Raw genomic sequence first — 18481 nt, forward strand, 5'->3', positions numbered from 1 at the left:
GAGCAGCCGCCTTCAACTGCTTTCGGAGGAGGTCGGCTGTGAGCCTGGCTGAGCAGCCGCCTCCGCGCTCCTTATCGCTCAGCCTGGGCAGGCAAACATCTTCTTTCTCAAGATCTTGGATTCTATTTCGCACAACAGTTTTATGACTCTACGGATCATACAAATTTCCAGCTTTCAACCATACCTCGTGTCAGCATCAATATACAAAGGGTACAACACATAATAGAGATCAACATAGCAAATAGAAATAATAGCCCTAATAACGGTTTCTGTCCTCACTCAAAGCATTACAATTCTTCAACCCCCACTTTAAAGGACAGATCAAATTCCTCTGCACCTCCCCCCTGGCTGTCGTCAAGCCCTCAGCAACATCAGTCTCCTTGATCTCATTCACCTTCTCTTCCCCGGCCCCCCTTTCTCTTTTTTAAAGGTGATCTAACAAGACCCGGACCCAGCCGGGCCGTTCTTCAGGCGCGATGGGGGCGGTCCGGAATCGGGGGCACGGACGGTGTAGGCGCCGCAGGTGCAGGCACAGAAGCAGGCACAGGCGGGGGGGTTGGCGATGGATCTCCAAACACCAGCGGTTTTCGGTGGCGTGGCGGTCCCGGTCCTGAAGTGCTCACAAAGGTGGACGTGGCTCCGACGGCCACTTTGCTTTTGGCTTTCACATCGGATTCGAATGCTAGGTGGGGCTCGGCTTTGAACCCATTCTCTCTGCACCAGATCGAAAGCTTGCAGAGGGTCTGTTCATCAGTAGCTTGCTCCAGGGACTGCACGAGCCTATTCACCAAATTTCCATAGGACTCCTGCAATCCCTGCTTCACCATCGTAAATGATGGGGCCTTTCGTTCTGACAGCACTAAAAACAGTGCCTGCTTCACAGCATCCACGGCTGCATTACACTCACTGCCACTATTCTCCAACTTCCCCGAACTTTTTGCTGACTTTCTCGCCACTCCGGCCCTTTCCTCAGCCCCCGCCGGTGGTCCTGTCTCCTCCCCTTTCCCTCCGTGGATTGCTTCCCGCAGAGCGGCAGCGACTTGGGCCTCCCCGTGCAATTGTTCAACCATTAGCTGCATGGGACGATATATTTTCGCAAGTCGCCGAGCTTCCTTTGAACCTACTTGCACACCATCCCACAGTTCCTTTCCTAATCGCTCCCAGGACTCGAGCTTATATACCTGAGGAGCTTCCTCCATGAGCCCTCTCCGTCTACAGAACAGCAGTAAGTCAGTTAAATCGGCCTTTGAGATCACCGTCTCAGTCTTTCGAGCGAGTTTAACAAACTTTCTATAGTTGCGCGCTCCATTGCTGATGCAGCAATACCCATCCTGCTTCCTGACTCACCGGTCAGCCGTGGCCACGATCCGCCTTTCTTCGGGTGCCCAGCTACTTCTCCGCTGGCTGCAGGATCCTCGTGTTTCCAACTCCACTCTACCCAGTATCACGTCGGGGTCACCAGATGCCGAGACCCACCATTGTGAGACGGAATGAACGACACTTCAATGTGAAGCAGGTTCGATTCGCTTTACTATTGTCTCCTACGTAGCTTTATACAATTCCAACATCTGTACACGCGGACACGCGCTAAACAACAGCACTCCCATTGGTTGGGCCATAGTGTCCATGCATAACTAGCTTGCAGCTCACTGGTGTTCTTCTCGATGCTCTGTTGCTGGGCCTCCCGGACGCTTATCTGGTTGTGGCTGGCTTAGTTCATTAAAAGTTCCTAACAAGCGTTATCTTCTCCTCCGGGTGACCTTGAATCCTATCACTTCAGTTTCTCATATTCTTGCAAAACGACCAAGGCCCCAACACCTGGCAGCTTTTGTGGCTGGGCTGAGAAACAGGGTCTGTGCTGTTTTCCTGCCAATAGAAATGCTGGAGTTGTGCATTAGTGGCAGCATGGAGTTAGGAGATGGAAGAAGCACAGAGCCCCATTTGGAGTGAGGCTGCAGAGGGCATGCCAAGGGAAGTGTGAAGCTGTGCCAGGAGTCATGCCTGGCAGCTTTTGTGGTTGGAGTGAGAAACAGGATTGTTCTTGTTTTCCTTACTAAAGAAGTTGCGGAGTTGCGCATTAGTTATGCTGTGGAGTTAGGAGATGGAGGAAGCATAGATCCCCATTTGGAGTTAGGCTGCAAAGAGCATGCCAAGGGAAGTTTGAAGCATTCCCAAAACTCATGCTGGGCACACTTTGTGGTCCGGGTGAGAACCGGGCTGCTTGGGCATCCGATGCCCTTGGAAGGCAGCAGGGAACGTTGGCAGTGCTGGAAGGGGGACGGGATGTGTGTGGGAGCTGGGGTAGTGGTTGCTCTCTGGTAGTGACCTCCCTCTCCCTGCCACAACTCCCTGCCGCGGGTTGTACGGTGCCTGCACCAGAACACCAAGGACGTCAGGGAGTCGTCGGCGTGGGTCACCTTGAACAGGACCCTTTGCCTGCTGGCCCGCTCCTACCCTGACAAGGTGACCGTGAGCCTGCTGTGCTGCTCCCCGCTCTGCAACAGGTACAGGGCTCGTCAGCCTCCAGAGCTCATGGCACATGGGCAGAAGGGCCCAAAGGTGCAGAGCCAGGACCTTGGGGGCTGCCAGCATGGAGGGGTGGCTGGGGGCAGCGCCTGCAGGGCCTACCCAGGCTGCAGCCGTGCCCGAGGAGGGCCCTGACCCAGCCCTCCGGGTCTGCAGCGCTGCCAGCACCATGTGGAAGGTGCTCATGGAGGAGCCCCGCGTTGCGGCAGACGTGCTGGAAAACCTGCTGAGCTGGATGGAGAAGTGGCCCCTGCAGGAGCTGTCCGGCTGGGAGGCGGAAAACGCCGACAGCCTTCCCCTGGCTGTGAGTTGTGGGATGAGGCCTCACTCTGCCCCAGGCTGCCAGTTGCCCCCCTGGGCCCTCTGCTCTGCAGGGACCTCCCCGGGCCCATGGACGCAACATGCCCAGTGCCAGCCCTCCACGCACCAGCACAAAGCGCTGAAAAGAGCTGCTTGGGCCTCTCTGAGCACCAACACCCAGGCTGGCCATGCTCAGGAGATCACCGTCCTACCCTGTCCCCCAGTCCCATTTCCTGAGGCCCAAGGCTGTGCTGAGCCTCTCCCCTGGGTCTGCGGCACTGCGACAGGCCCTGCTCAGCGCTGAGGTGTCTCTGCTTGTTTTCCGCAGGCAATGAGAGCCCTGTGTGCCATCGTGCAGGAGCCCGTCTGCCCGCAGGCGGTGGAGGCGGAATTCTGCCCGCTCTTCTTGGCGCTGCTCCTTCAGCTGTTCTCCGCAGCCGAGTTCACCCGCCAGGAAACCCATCACCTGCAGCGGGAAAGCCAGCGGGATGAGTCCCACGCCAGCAGCCACGTCAGGTGCTCCATCCCGCTCGCCCCGTCTGTGCCTTGGGCCCGGAGACAGGGCCAGGCTGCCGCTGTGACCTGGGCTTTGCTCGCATGCAGGTGCGCCGTGGAGGCCATGCAAGGTCTCCTCCGCTGTGGTGGCTATCGGGACGTGGCACAGGCTGTCGAGCAAAGCGGCGGCTGGGAGCTCTTGCTGCAGGCAGAGTCATCTCAGAGGGGACTCGTTGTGCTGGCCAGGTACAGCCCTTTACGCCCAGCTCTCCCCCAGTACCTCGGCCTCGGTTTCGGGGTCACAAATGTCCTTCCTTGGGATGGAGGGGAACTCCAGCTCTCCAAGAAGGGCACTGCAGTCACAGTGCTTGTGGCAGGGAGTAACACAGCCAAATGGCCATGGGAGCTCCCTGCCCCATTGCAGCGTTGAGAGCTGCTGGGGGAGCAGTTGGTGTTGGGAGTGCTGGGAGCGGATGCCTTGAAAGAGGGCTCCCCTCCCAAAGCCCTGGAGTGCCCTCCCCTGGGGCCTGGGCTCCTATCACAGAGAGCCCTGGGGACACGCTGGCTGTGGTCACGCTGTGCCGAGCACTGCCCATGCCTGCCTTGTCCTGCACTGGGAAATAGCTGAGGGGGCTGAGCCATTTCAGAGCACGTTTGCCTGCTCGGCTGAGGACCAACAGCACCTTCTTCCTCCTGCCAGAGTGATGAGGGGCACGTGCAGACCCCTGTGCTGCTGGATCTCCAGACAGCTACTCAGGCTGCTGAAGAGCCCAGAGGACCAGCTCCATCACCTGCCCACCATGGCTTTCCATGTTGAGGTGGGCCTCATGGCGAACGGAGGGATGGGAGCTGCTCCCCAGTCTCCGCTGCCCTTCCTCTGCCCCGAGTCTTTCAAGGCAGCCCCTTGGCTGTGCTGCACAAGGACAACGGCTCCGGTGCCCTCGGGAAGGGCTCCTGGCCTGGAGGCAGCAGCCTTCCCCCATGGAGAGGCCCTGGCATGCCCAGGAGCCCTTGGACAGGGCTGCCCTGCCCTGCAGCCCTCATGGGGAATCAGCGCCCAGAGCCCTTGTGGGCCTGCCCTGGCTTCACATGAGGCACTTGTGTCTTCCACACAGAGGAGGAAAATGTGGGGCCTGACTAAAGACATCGTGGAGTGCCTGCAGGACCATCGAAGTGATGTGCGCGTGGAGAGCCTGGTGTTGCTGCAAAACTTCTTCAGCCACCCGGGTCAGAAGATCTCCTATCCCTTTGTCCCATGGCTGGCAGAGAAGCTTCTCCCACACTTTGAGGATGTAAGGCTGGAGGGAGAGCTGGAGACTCTCCTGGCGGGTGTGGGGCCCTGTTCGCGTGGCTATGAGTGCTGTGTGTCCCTCTGCACGTGTGCCCATGGGCAGGTGGATTTGCAGCTCCCACCAAAGGCCCTGCTGCCTGTCAGGTCTTCTGCCCTCTGCTCGTCAGCCCATTCCCTGTGCTGCCCTTGGAGTCCTGGGCTGTGGACTAGATCCCTGGCCCCACTTCTGCCTCAGCTGCTCTGTCTCCTGCTTGACTCCCTGCGCTGCTTGTCCTGGCCTGGGCAGAGATGAGCTACGAGGCAGGAGCAGGCTGGAGAGCAAGGCAGAGGCCGTGCCCCAGGGCTGTCCCTCCCTGTGGGCCTCTTCTGCACGGGGGCCCTGACAGAGCCCTAGAAATTCCTGGCAGAGGGAGAGGGAGCCGGAGCCCAGGGAACCTTGTCCCGCTGCTGCCGACGACCCTCCCTCTCCAGGCTGCATCCGCAGAGGTTGTCCCCAGCTCGTCCCTATGGAGGGCTGGGGAAAGTCGCACCTGGAGAGAAGGAGGCCTCACAAAGGCAAAGCCTCCTGTCATGACCAGTTCCTGGGATCCCTGCTGAGGCCTCCCCTCCTCTCCTCCCTCTCTGCAGGAGGACAGCACAGTTCAAGAGCTCTCTGTCCTCCTGTTCAAAGACCTGCTGGCCGCCACGACCGGCATCAGGAAAGAGGGCATGAAAGAGCTGGTGCACAGGAGCCTGGTCCCGCTCTTCCTCCACATGAGCGAGCAGATCCAGAGCGTGGCCCAGGTACGGGGAAGGCCCTTGGGGAAGCAGTGCTGACATCGCTTGGGCGGGCCTGAGCACTAAGGCACGGGCTGCGGACAAGTGTGCCCTGGAAGACATGTCAGCGTGAGGGCCGATGTCCCGTGTCCCCAGGAACGGGCAGGAGCTGCCCTTGCCTTCAGTGAGGGGCAGAGCTGGTCCCAAGCAGCATGTTCCTGTTACGGCCTGGGAAAGACTCCGAGGCCTGCCCACATGAGGGGGATACAGGGTGTCTTGTCCTGGCCGTGGTGGCATCTCGCCCTCTCTGCAGCTCTGCAGGCCTCTCAGGAAGCCCTCGCCGGTGCTGCTCACCTGCTGCAGTGGGAGAAGCTCAAGGAACTGGCCAGAAGTGGGGAGACCTGGAAGATCGGGGAGCACCTGGTGAGCACAAGGCCTGAGTCCCTGGGCCCAGGCTGGGGAGAGGGGGCAGAGCTGGCTCCCCAGGAGGGCTTCTTGCCAAGCCATGGCCTTGTGCTGTCTCCAGGTGCGCAAGGACAAAAGCAGAGTGGAGCACTACCTTGAGCACAGCCTGCGCTACCTGCAGGACACGGAGGCGTGTGTGCGGGCGGGAGGCCGCCGTGAGGTTCCTTGGTGAGCCACGAGGCCAGGGCCACCCCTGGGCACACGGAGGGGCTGCGAGGAGGCTCTCGAGGCCCTCGCTGCCTGCCTGCATCCTCCACGCTGGGGCCGTGCTGGGGCCAGCCTTGCCCAGGGGGAGGAGGACACGTGGCCAGGCTGCCAAGGCCAGCGGGAGCTGCGCTGCCAGGGCCGTGCCGGGGACTACGGGGGGTGACGGGCGGTGTTTGCCTAGGGCTCATCGGGCAGCAAGGGAGGCAGAAGGAGGAGAAGGTGCAGGAGATCTGCAAGGGTGAGTGCGAGCAGCGCAGCGCCAGCTGGCCCTGCCAGGGGGGAAGGAGGAGCCTGGAAGGGAGCCCCAATTCCCTGCCCTGCCACAGGCGACCAAGGCCCCGTCTGCTGTGTTGGGCCAGGAAGGGGCTTTGGGGGTCACCTGGGGCATTCCTGACCAGCAACCTGCAGCAGATCCCTGATCCCTCGTGCTCCCTCCTCACTGTGGGAAGAACTGGGTGGGACCAGCCCTGTTCTGGGGGGATTCCTGGGTTCTCTGCAAATACGGGAGTCTCTTATCTGCTCTGTTCCTTTCTACCTCAGCCCTCCAGCCTCTGCAAAATGACGCTGAACCCGCAGTCCGCAGCCTGGCAGCACAGACCATCCTGCTCCTGACAACACCAAGGCAAAGGTCCTGCTTCGGAGCGCTCGGTCGCTGGCTCTGGCGAGTGTGGGAGAGGTGTCACCCTCCTGCCAGGAGGTGACTCTGCTGGGCAGAGCTGGCCCCAAAGTGCCAACGCCACAGTGCTGCACACCCAAGGCCTGCAAGTGCTCTGCATCCCCGCTGGCAACTCCTGCAGCAAAAGGACAGCTCCACAACTCAAGTGCCTCCTGTTCCCTGATTGTGCCACCACTTCAGCCCTTTGTAGAGCCTTCTTCAGCAGTAAAGCCCTTCCTCTTCCTCCAGATTGAGTGCTGGGTTTATTTTATTGTTTTCTTTTTCTTTTCTTCTTTTTGGAGGACAGAAGGGTGGGAGGGGAAACTCCTTCCCTGCAGGAACCAGCATTTTCCTGTGTGCGGCCGAGTGCCCTCTTCCTCCAGTAACCCCAGACAGTGCAGAGCAGACTGGCACACTCTGCGTTTGCTGTAGAGCACCACTTGCTCTGCTAGATCCAAAAACACAAGGGAAAGAGGGAAAAAAGCTGTAGACTCCCCTGCCCTCTCCAGTCAGCCCAGGGCCAGAGCAAGCACCTGCTGTCCTCAGGGTTTGCGTCTTCTCCTGGGGAAGGGCAGGGTGGGCAATGGCAGGCACCTCTATTTCTATCCCCAGCACCTACCCGGTGCTGTCCCTGGAGCCACACAGGTTTTGTGCGGAGCACTTGGCCCTCAGGGGAGGAACAGGGGCAGGGCAGAGCAGGAAGGTCCTGCAGGGAGGCTCGACCCTCTCTTAAATGTCCCACTATCCCCTGGGGCACAAGGGGACCTTTCACCATCTGACCTCCATCTCAATGCTGGTGAGGAGAAAAGAGGTCTTGTCAGACACTGCTGGGAAAATTAATTCTCTCTTCTGCCACCCACTGCACAAGGAAGGTCACAGGGCTTGCCTGGAGCCAAGACGCTCTGTTGAGGCCTGTTTGTTTGTTTCTTTGCTTCTTAATGAGTTTTTTTTGTTGTTGTTGTTTGGGTTTTTTTTTAGAATTTAACGACCCCTCTGGTGTAAGTGCTGTTCCTCAGTGTGTTCTGGTGTGTGTGAGCGCTGTTGCTCAAAGCTGAACACAGTATTCAAGGTGTGGCCTCATCAGCGCCTGCTTATGAGTAACACAGAAAAAGCAGAGTTGCTGAATGCCTTCTTTGCTTCCGAGTGTACCAAGGGCAGCCCTTTAGAGTCCCAGGCCCCAGGTAGGTGAGGGGAGAGCGGTGGATGTCGTCTATCTCGACTTCACCAAGGTTTTTGACACCATCTCTCACAACATCCTCCTGGGCAAGCTCCAGAAGTGTGGGATAGATGAGTGCACAGGGAGGTGGATTAGGAACTGGCTGGATGGCAGAGCTCAGAGAGTGGTGATCAGCGGTGCAGAGTCTAGTCGGAGGCCTGTAGCTAGCGGGGTCCCCCAGGGGTCAGTCCTTGGTCCAGTCCTGTTCAATTTATTCATCAATGACCTGGATGAAGGCACAGAGTGCTCCCGCAGCAAGTTTGCTGATGATACCAAACTGGGAGGAGTAGCTGATACCCCAGGGGGCTGCACTGCCATCCAGAGGGACCTGGACAGACTGGACAACTGGGTGGTGAAAAACCCCATGCAATTCAACAAGGCCAAGTGCAAGGTCCTGCACCTGGGGAGAAATAACCCCAGACACCAGTATAGGCTGGGGAACCGCCTGCCACCACCACAACTTTACTAGGTTGGGATGGTTCTTTTCCATCAAAATGCCGCGCCGGGGGTCCTCGTCCGCTGGCGGGGCCTCGTCCCCTTTCCTTATCCTCGTGCTTTTGGCTGTTTTTCGGCCGTTTTTCGCCGCCGCTTCTCGGCTCGCGGCTGCGCCGGGGGCGCCTCATGGCGGAAGGGCTCTGCGCGGGGGCGGGGATTGCGGCTCCTCCCCACTGTGCAAGCGTCCTCTCGGTAGCCGCGGGCGGGACGGGGGAGGGAGTGAGTCCTCCCGGGGTGGGGGGGCGTGCGCGCATGCGCTTTGCGCCCCTCCCCTCCACGCCGGGGGCGGAACCGCGAGGCACCGGGAGGCGGTGGCCCCGCCCCGCGGTCGCCACGGACACCCCGGAGGGGGTCGCGCAACGGCCTTTATTGTCGCCCTGGAAACACGGGCAGGGTGGAGGGGACAGGGGGACCGGGGCGGATTTGGGGCGGACAGAAAAAGAAGAAGGAAAATAATAAAAAGCATAAAAAGAGGAAGAATAATAATTATAAAAATAAATATAAAAATAAAAATAATGAAGAAGAAGAAGAAATAAAATAATAATAATAATAATCCCCACCGGCCGTGGGGATGATTTTTGGGCCTGAGCTGACTGGGAAAGAACACACGACACTTAAGCTACGACACAGGAATGGAGATTGAAACCAAAAGTATACAAAGAAGACGAAAAAGAACAACAAGAATACAAATCAGAACAATCTCCTTAACGATAACAAGAACATAAGCAACAAAAACCACTACTCTAAAAATTGAGAAAGAAACATTTCCATACCAGGTTCATGACGGCGTCTCCTGGCCCAGCGCTTGCTGGCAGCAGCCAGGGTGAAGGGGCCCGTGGCCTGCAAGGGCCAAGGAGCCGTTGGCATTCGCAGCCCCGAGAGCAGGGCTCTCTGCGCAAGGAGTCTCCGCGCGTCTCCGTGCGCGGGAGCGGTGGGGCCCGCAGCAGGCAGTGCCGGGCCTGCCCGCAGGAGCCTCCTTCCCCCCGGCAGCCCCTTTGGCAGCCAGGCAGGGGGGAGCCCAGGGCCAAGCGGAGCAGAGAAAAGGGCAAGGGCAGCGGTGCGAGCGCCAAGGGGCGCACGGCGGCTTTGGGGCCTCCCCTGGGAGGCGTCGCGCAGGCTGCCCTGCAGCCCCGCAGCTCCCCTGCATCTTGTGGGCACCACGGGTGGCCCCTGGTGCTGCGCGGCCCTGCTGCTCACCTGGCCTTGCTGCTGCGTGGCCAGCGCTGGGGCTACTGGTCCACGGAGCCCTGGGAAGCATCCGTGTTCCCGTGGCGATAACTGCCCCTCTGGGATGTTCCACTGCTCCGTGGGGGGAGGAGGGCAGCGGCAGGGGCCAGGGGGGCACCGGGAGGAAGGTTCTGCATGTGCTGGACTCCCCTTGGCACTGCTGAGCCTGGTGGCAGAGAGCAGTGCGTGGCCTTGGGCTTGCTGGGTGTCAAGGAGGGCTCCTCACGCAGCCCCATGGCGCTGCTGGTGGCTGCCTGCCCAGAGGCCGGGCTGCACTTGGGGCTCTGCTTCCAGCCCTACAAGCAGCCTTGAACGCGTTGATCTTTCTTCCCTGCTCCCCTCCTGCCCTTACAGCCCCATGGACTGGAGGAAGTTTTGTTTTCCACGGCTGAGACGTGTTCCTTTGTAGCGCAATGAGCGCGAAGGGCAGTTGTGCCCCGGGGCCAGGTGTGCATGTCCTCAGCAGAGCCCTTGTGAGTTGGCGGTGGCCTGGGAGCCCCTGGTGCTGCTGGGCTCCTTCCCTTGTCCTGCCGCGCACCTTGCAGGGGCCGTGTGCTGTGGCTGAGAGCAGCCTTGGTGCGGCTCCTGCACTGCTGGCCCTGCCACGGCTTCCTAGGGCTGCAGAGGGCAGAGCAGGCACAAATGTGCCCTCAGCAGCAGCAGGGACCTGGCAGCTCTGGCCAGCACTGGGCCACAATGGTCATTTGCTAAAAGAGGTGAATTCCCAGCCTTAGGGTAAGACGGGAATGCCAAGGGCTGACGAAGCAGGAGATCTCCCTGGTGCCGTCAGGTGTTTCCCTTGCGCAGAGGAAATCCCTCCAAAAGCAAACAGCGGAACATCTGCCACCAAAGTGCTGTAGCCCAGAGGAGCATCTTGGTGCTGGCCAAGCTTGCTTGCTGGCATGCCGCAGTGCCCCTGCGAGGCAGAGCACAGCTGCTGGGAAGGGGCTGGCGCCAGAGGTGCGCGGAGGGCTCTGGGTGGCTCCCAAGCAGCCGCAGGGCTGGTGGCGCGGGGAATTGGTGGTAGGCATTTGTCTGCTGCCCTGGGAATGCTGGAGGGGAAGTGTGAAGCAGAGCAGTGTTCCCTGCAGGGAGGCACGAGCAGAGGTCTGGGCAGCGAGCTCAGCCCCGTGGCTGTGAGGGCAAGTGCTGGGAGCCCCCTTGCCTGCGTGCACGATGCCTGCAGAGCCCAGGCGTGCGCAGTGCCCCTGGCGGCAGGAAAGGCGCTGGGAAGCCCTTGCCCCTCGCAGGCTGCTTGCACAGAAGCTGCAGCTCGTCTGCCTTGCAACTGGGGCACCAGGGCCCTTGCCAGCAAGGCCTTTATTCTGTGCCCAGCTGACCGTTCCCACACCGTTGTGCCAGGTCCGACGAATACCCGCACCATTGTTCCAGGTCCCTGTTCAGGCGCCAGATGTTGGGAGCCAAGCCGGATTACAAGACGTGGACTCAATATGAGTTTAGATCTTGCTCCGTTTATTAGCTGAAGTGCGCGTATATTTATTCCTACAAGCATCTGAGGGATTTCTGGACTAGCTATGATTGGTTGCTAGGGGGGTTGCTAGGTCCCGGCCGCATAGGCTCTTCTCAGCTCTGCAAAGTTGTTTACCCAAAACGGCTCGCTACTCATTCCCAGATAGCTCCCCATTCCCAGCCGGCCAAGGACAATTCGCTAACACTCCCCAGTACATTATCAGCAAGGCGCAGGTGGTGCAGATCCTCAGCACAGTGCAGATTCTCAGCACAGCATTTCTCTACAGACATTCAGTTCTTGACAGTGAGATTTTCCACACCATATGGACTTTAATGCAGCCCTGTGGGGCCTTCGTGCGGAACCCGGGCTTCTGTGAACACCAGGCTGGGGAGTGCCCTACAGGTGGCCCCCCAGGGCCTCCGTGTGCACGGGGTCGGGAGGGTGCTACGGGCTTTCATGAGGCCTCTGTGCGCACAGGGCCAGGTGGACCCTACGGGTCTTTGTGCCTCTCCCCAGGCCTCTGTGAGCACAGGGAAGGGAGGGCACCTTGGGTCTTTGTGCGACCTCCTGGGACCTCAGTGTGCACGGGGATGGGGAGCCCCACAGGCCTGGGCCTTCGTGTGGCCCACTGGGGCCTCTGTGCACATGGTGTGTGGGAGCCCTACGAGACTTCACGTGGGCCTCTGTGCCCACGGTGCATGGGGGCTCTATGTGCCTTCGTGCAGCCTCCTGGGTCCTCCATGTGCATTGGGCTGGGGGGGCCATAGGAGTCTTCATGTGGCCCCCTCCAAGGCCTCCATGCACAAAGGACGGGGGGGACCAACAGGCCTTTGGGTGACCACCTAGGTTTTCCATGCACACAGGGCCGGGGAGGTGCCCTTTGTGTGGCGCTCTGCAGATTTTGTGTTAATGGGGCCTGGTGGGGGCTATGGGCCTTCGTGCTGCCCCCCAAGGCCTCTGTGCGAAAGGGGCTGGGGGCCCTACACTCCTTTGTGCGTCCCCCCGCCCGGGGCCTCTATGTGCATGGGGCTGGAGGCTCCAATGCGGCCCCCTTGGGCATTTGTGCGGACCTCAGGGGCCTCTGTGAACACAAGGCCGGGGGGGCCCTACAGGCCTTCGGGCAGCTCTTCGGGGACTCTGTGTGCATGGGGTGGAGGGTCCCTACATTCCTTTGTTCGCCCCCCGCCCCCAGGACCTCCGTGTGCACGGACCAGGGGTGTCCTACAAGTCTTCGGGCGCTCTCCTGGGGCCTCTGTGCACATGGGGCCCGGTCATCCTTTGGGCCTTTGTGTGGCCCACCCCGAGTCCTCCACGTGCATGGGGCTGGGCGAGTCATATGAGCCTTCATGTGGCCCCATGCGAACAGTGTGTGCATGGGGCCAGGGAGTCCTATGGGACTTTGGGCATCCCCTCGGGGCCTCTGTGTGCACCGGGCCACGGGAGTGCTACAGGCCTTCATGGAGACTCCTGGAGGTTTGTGTCATCTCTTGTTCCTCAGTGCCTGATGGGGCAGTGCTAGGCTCATGGCTGGTCAGGGAGGTTGTGATCTCTCTTGTGCCTCAGTGCGTAATAGGCCAATGGTGGACACCCTGATGGTGTCCACCTGGGGATATCACTTGTACCTGAGATGTGATAGACCAATGCTAGGTTCATGGTTGCTGATTGGAATTGGGACATCCCTTGTGTCTCAATGACTTATAGTGTAGTGCTAGGCTCATAGTTGGTTAGAGTTGTCACAGTTGTGACATCACTTGTGTCTCCGTGATTGATAGGCCAAAGCTGCACTGGAGATGCTGATGGCGATTTTGAGGTCATTTCTGCCTGAGAGGTTGATATGACCAAAATAGACATATAGGTTTTGTTTGTGGTTGTGACATCATTTGTGTCTCAGTGCATTATAAGCCACTGCTGGACATGCTGTTGATGTTTGGGATGGTGAGGGCCCTTGTTCTTGAGGCCCTGAAAGGCCAGTGATGGTCTCACAGCAACTCCAAGGTATTGCAACATCACTTGTGCCTCAGTGCCTGATAGGGCATGTTAGATTCATGCTAGCTCTTGTTGGTTGTGATATCACTTGTGGCTGAATTTTTGACTGCACCTGGGTGGCCAGGTGATGGTGTTACTGATTCTGAGGTCACTTGTGCCTGAGAGGCTGCTAGGCTAGTAGTAGACTCCTGGCTGCTCTTGGCGGTTGTGACATTACTTGTGCCTCAGAGCATGATGGCCACTGCTGGACAGGCTCCTGCTGTTTGCAGTGGTGAGGTCACTTTCGCCTGAGGCCCTTATAGGTCAATACAAGGCTCATGGTTGCTCCTGGGGGTCGTTATACTTCTTGTTCCTCAGTACCTTATATGGCCTTGCTAGGCTTATGGTTAGTCTTTGTGGTTGTGACATCACTTGTGCCTCAGTGGCTGATAGGCACATGTTGGACAGGTGATGGTATTGGAGTTTGTGAGGTGACTTGTGCCTGAGAGGCTGCTAGGTCCATACAAGTCTCTCAGCTGCTTTTGTTGGTTGTGACATCACTTTTGCCTCTTTGTGTGTTAGGCAAGGTGATGGACATGGATTCATATAGTTTATTGTGACATCACTTGTGCCTGAGAGGCTGATAGGGCAGTACTAGGCTCATGGCTGCTCTTGGGGGTTGTGCCCTCACTTAGGCCTCAGTGTCTGATAAGGCAGTGCTAGACTCATGGCTGGTCTTGTTGGTTGTGATATGACTTGTGTCTGAGTTGCTGACAGGCAGGTGATGGTGTTGCTCACTGCGAGGCGACTTCTTCCTGAGAGTCTCCTCTGACACTGCAAGTCCCCTAGGTATCCTTGTGGTTGCGATATTGCTTTTACCTCAGTGCATTAAAGACTTATGGTGGACATGGGGTTGATAATGGTGACTGGAGGGTCACTTACGCCTGAGAGGTAGAGAGGCCAATAGTAGGTTCATGGCTGTTTTTGGTAGTTTTGATATCACTTGTGCCTTAGTGCATGATAAGCCACTGATAAGACAAGCTGTTGAAGTTTGGGATGGTGAGGTCCCTTGTTCTTGAGGCCCTGAAAGGCCAGTGATGGTCTCACGGCTACTCCAATGTATTGTGACATCACTTGCACTTCATGGCCTGGAGTGTGTTCTGGAGAGCAATGGTATGTAGTGGTTTGAACAGGTATGTTGTGTTGACCTTAAGGTCAGGGGATGGAGGAAGCATAGAACCTCGCTTGGCGTGAGGGTGCCAAGGGCATGCAAGGTAAATGCGGGGCTCTGCCAAGATTCATCTTTGTGTGGCTTTCTGGGTCAGGCCTGGATTTTAGTGGGTGCTATGAGGCCTTGTCTAGAGCTGCTGTTAGGGTTAGAGAGTGGTGTTCCCTTTTAATGGGTATTGATGAGCTCAAATGTGCCCTTGTGTGTGCTCATGTGTACGAGTACGTACCTCTTTCTATGTGTGTGCATGAGTGTGTTCTGCAGAGCAATGGTATGTATTGGTTTGTATGGGTGTGTAGTGCTAAGCTTAGAGTGGGGAGAGGGAAGAAGCTTAGAGCCCCATGTGGAGTGCGGCTCCAAATGGCATGCAAAGAATGCAGGGCTATGTAAAGAAATGCAGGGCTGTGCCCAGACAGATGCCTGAACTATTTTGTCCTTAGGGCCAGAAATGGGGTGGCGGGTGGTAGGAGACCTCCCTCCTCCCTTAGACCTAATACTAAGGTATGGTTAGAGCACAGTACTGATCCCTTAGGCCACTTTCTGTTTCTGGTGTGAGAAACAGAGGTTTCTACCCGAGATCTGATGCTAGCATTAGGGTTAGTGTTAGGAGAGGGAGGAAGTATAGAGCCTTGGAGTGCAGCTGCAAAGGGTATGCAAAAGGAAATGTGGGGCTATGCCAAGAATGATTCATGGGAAACCTTCTTGTTCAATCGAGAAAGGGAAGGCAGGGGGGCACTGGGAGGGCTCTTCCTGACCCATTGGTATACTTACGGATAGAGTAGGGCAATGCCTGTAAAGGGAATGCCACAGGAAGTGTAATGATGTGCCAGTGCTGCTCACAGGGCTGCTTTCTCCTTCTTTAGAGAAATGGGGTGAGTACTATGAGAACTTGTATAGACCTGTTGCTAGGTTTAGCATTAAAGGTTAGGGTTAGTGTTAACATTAGGGATTCTGTTAGAATTAGGCTTAAGTGAGAAGGAAGTGTTGTGCCCTTGCTGGAGTGTGGGTGAATAGGTCATACCACGGGAAATGTGCCACTATGCCAAGCCTGTTACCTGGGCATGCCCTTTGCAGCCTCACTTGAAGTGGGATTCTACCCTTCTTCCCTCTCCTAACCCTAACCCTAACATCAGATCATGATTAGACCTCGTACCACATATCTCAATCAGGACAAGAACCAGAAAGTGGCCCTAGTGTCAGTGCTTGCACAGCCCTGCATTTTCCTTGGCATGCCCTTTGCAGGCACACTCTAAGTGGGGATCTATACTTCCTCCTACTCCTAACCCAAACCCCAGGAAAACGTCAGGAAAACACCTCCACACCACGAACCCTGCTTCTCACCCGAACCACAAAGTGAGTGAAGCATGAGTCTTGGCACAGCTTCACACTTCCCTTGACATGCCCCTGGCAGCCTCACTCCAAATGGGGCCCAGAAAGACCTGGGTGTCATAGTGGATGACAAGTTGACTATGAGGCAGAAGTGTGCCCTCTTGGACAACAAGGCCAATGGGATTTTGGGGGTGCATGAAGAGTGTCTCCAGCAGGTCAAGGGAGGTGATCCTGCCCCTCAGCCCTGGTGTGGCCACATCTGGAGTATTGTGTGCAGTTTTGGGCTCCACAGGACAAGAGGGATGCGGAGCTGCCGGAGAGAGTCCAGCCAGGGCTGCAGGGATGATCAGGGACCTGGAACATCTGCCCTATGAGGAAAGACTGAGAGAGCTGGGCCTGTTCAGCCTGGAGCAGAGAAGCCTGGGAGGAAACCTGATCAGTGTATATAAGTACCTCAAGAGAGGCAGTGAGGAGGATGTTGCTGGCCTCTTCTCAGTAGTGGCCGCCGCCAGAACTGGAGGAAAGGGCCAGAAATTGAAGCATCAAATGTTCCACAGGAATTTAAGGAAAAGTTTCTTAACAGTGAGGGTGACAGAGGGGAGAATGGGAAGCATGATGAGAATCATCAAGGGAGGAGAATCAGCATGAGAAGGAGAATGGGAAGCATGATGAGAACCAGCATGAGGAGAAGACTTGGAAGTATGATGAGAATCAGCATGTGAGCAGAATTGATGAGAATAAAGAGAATAAGTGGGGAGGAGAATGAAAAGCGTGATGAGAGTCAGCATGGGAGGAGAACGGGAAGCATGATGAGAGGCAGTGTGGGAAGGAGAAACAGCATGAGAAGGAGAATGGGAAGCCTTATGAGAATCAGCATGGGAGGAAAATGGGAAGCATGATGAGAATCAGTGGGGCAGGAGAGTCAGCATGAATAGGAGAATGGTAAGCATGATGAGAATCAGCAGGGGAGTCAGTGCATGCTGACTCAAGGCAGTTTTCATATAGGGTCTCAGGAAATTTAGCTGAAAATTTCAGGATTCTTCTCCAAGGGTCGTTGAGGAACGCTCCAAACACCTCCTCGCCCCAAATAACAGAAGATTCTAAGCACAGAAATTAAGGTCAGACATGAAAATGGATTCAGATTCATCAGATTCAAATCCATAAAGCACTTGTCAGTTTCACTGCTGTGATAAAGACAATGAGACAAGCATGTTCACCGTTAGAAACCCTGCTTTGTCTGTGACAATCCTGTTTGATGATTCTAGGATGCATTCCTGTGAAAGCAAAAAAAATGTACTTCTTGTTGGACAGCTGTATGTTTCTACAGATTTGTTCTTTGCTGAAGGAGTTCTTCATGAATGGGAATTATATCAAATCTCAAATAATATCACTAGAACTAGAGTGATAGTTCTACTATCAGTTTTTTTTTTCTTGCCCATCAATAAAATTATATAGCCCGCATCCCTATCTTGACTGACATATGCTCTTGACAAGGAGAATAATCTCCTCTCCTTTTCCCTTTATCCCATCTTTTTTTTTTTTGATTTTTTTTTGATTGCTATGGGGATAGAAGGCAAATGCAGAGGAAGGGAAAGCACTCCTTACCAGCTTTTATAAATTGTGTGTGTGTATGGCATTTCTGGAGGAAATTCTACAAGTGTGAACTCTTTACAGCAAATGAATTTCTCCCCTGTGATTGAACTCTAGAAATACCCGCTCAGTGATCGTTATGGTGTAGGAACAGTCTGTGAGGAGTCATGCTGGGTCTCTATGGTCATCAGGAGGAATGACCATCTGGGAAACCTTCTCCTTGTCTCTGTGGCCAGTGGCTCCTCTGGGCCAGCCTCCAGGTCTTCTGCCTGGCCTCTTGGCAGAGGGATGTATGGGGATCCTGACATTTTTAAAATCAGCACTGCCCTCATTTTTTTCCTGCTCAGATAGTCACATAGTGATGGTACCAACTGAGTTTTAGAGCTTCAGAGAGGAAAATTATTATTTTTTAAAGGTAAGAGGATCCTGTTCCTGAAGTTGATGTTTTCACAAGACTTCGTCTTTGCCTTAGCTGATCTAATACTTTGACCCTTGCCATCTATTTAGTGGGGAAGTGCACAGCTGGGAAGTTTTGAAAACCATGTTCTTGAGTCCTGCTTCAGCAGTAGGTTATTTACATGTGGGTATGAGCTGCTTTCCTCTCTTTCATTTTCTTGCCATTTTAGGCATCCCCACCTTAGATCTGAGTGTGTTCAAAGCAGAGATCTGCAGAGCACTTTTGAGTGTCTCTTGTTTCTTACAGGTGGGTCTTGCAGATCTTTTTAAAAACCTGATCCACTGCCAAGCTCTTGCAGATGCTCCCTAAGAGGCCCCAGTGCTCAGTGATCTGGGGCCTGCAGCTCTGCAGGAGCTGGCAGGGGAAGGACCCGCTGGTTGGAGCACCCAGGAGAACATTCGGGCGGCTGCAAGGAGCTGCTGGAGGTTTTGGTGGTCTCAGTGGGCAGCACTCCCTGCCCCGGGGCAGCAGCCGCCCGCGCTGTGTGGCCATGGGGCGAGCGCGCTGCGGTGCCGCTGCCCTCCCTGGCAGGCAGGTTCCCCACGCGGGGCCGTGGCCAGATGAGCACGGGCTCAGTGTGCAGCCCGGCCGGACCCCGTCGGGGGGATATCCCTGCGACAGAGCCTGCGTGGGGCAGGGGCAGCCCCAGCGCCCCTCGCAGCCCCTGCCCGCTGCAGGGCCAGGCCTGGCCAGGCCCTGGGGGCGAGGGGCCCGGTCCCCTCTGTGACACGGGCTGCGGTCACAGGGGACGTCCCGTGTCACAGCCACAGCTGCCCTGTCCCGCGCGGCCCGGCCTCTCCCCACACGT

At 56.7% G+C, this 18481-nt stretch overlaps 1 pseudogene; it reads left to right on the plus strand.

Annotated features, from left to right (window-relative positions):
* Window positions 1-2355: 2355 nt before the first annotated feature.
* LOC148595892 (maestro heat-like repeat-containing protein family member 6) lies at window positions 2356-6741 on the plus strand (annotated as a pseudogene).
* The last annotated feature ends 11740 nt before the right edge of the window (window positions 6742-18481 follow it).

Source organism: Tinamus guttatus, unplaced genomic scaffold (assembly GCF_059628265.1).
Source record: "Tinamus guttatus ecotype Peru unplaced genomic scaffold, ASM5962826v1 Tinamus_guttatus_pri_ptg000049l, whole genome shotgun sequence".
NCBI lineage: Eukaryota > Metazoa > Chordata > Aves > Tinamiformes > Tinamidae > Tinamus > Tinamus guttatus.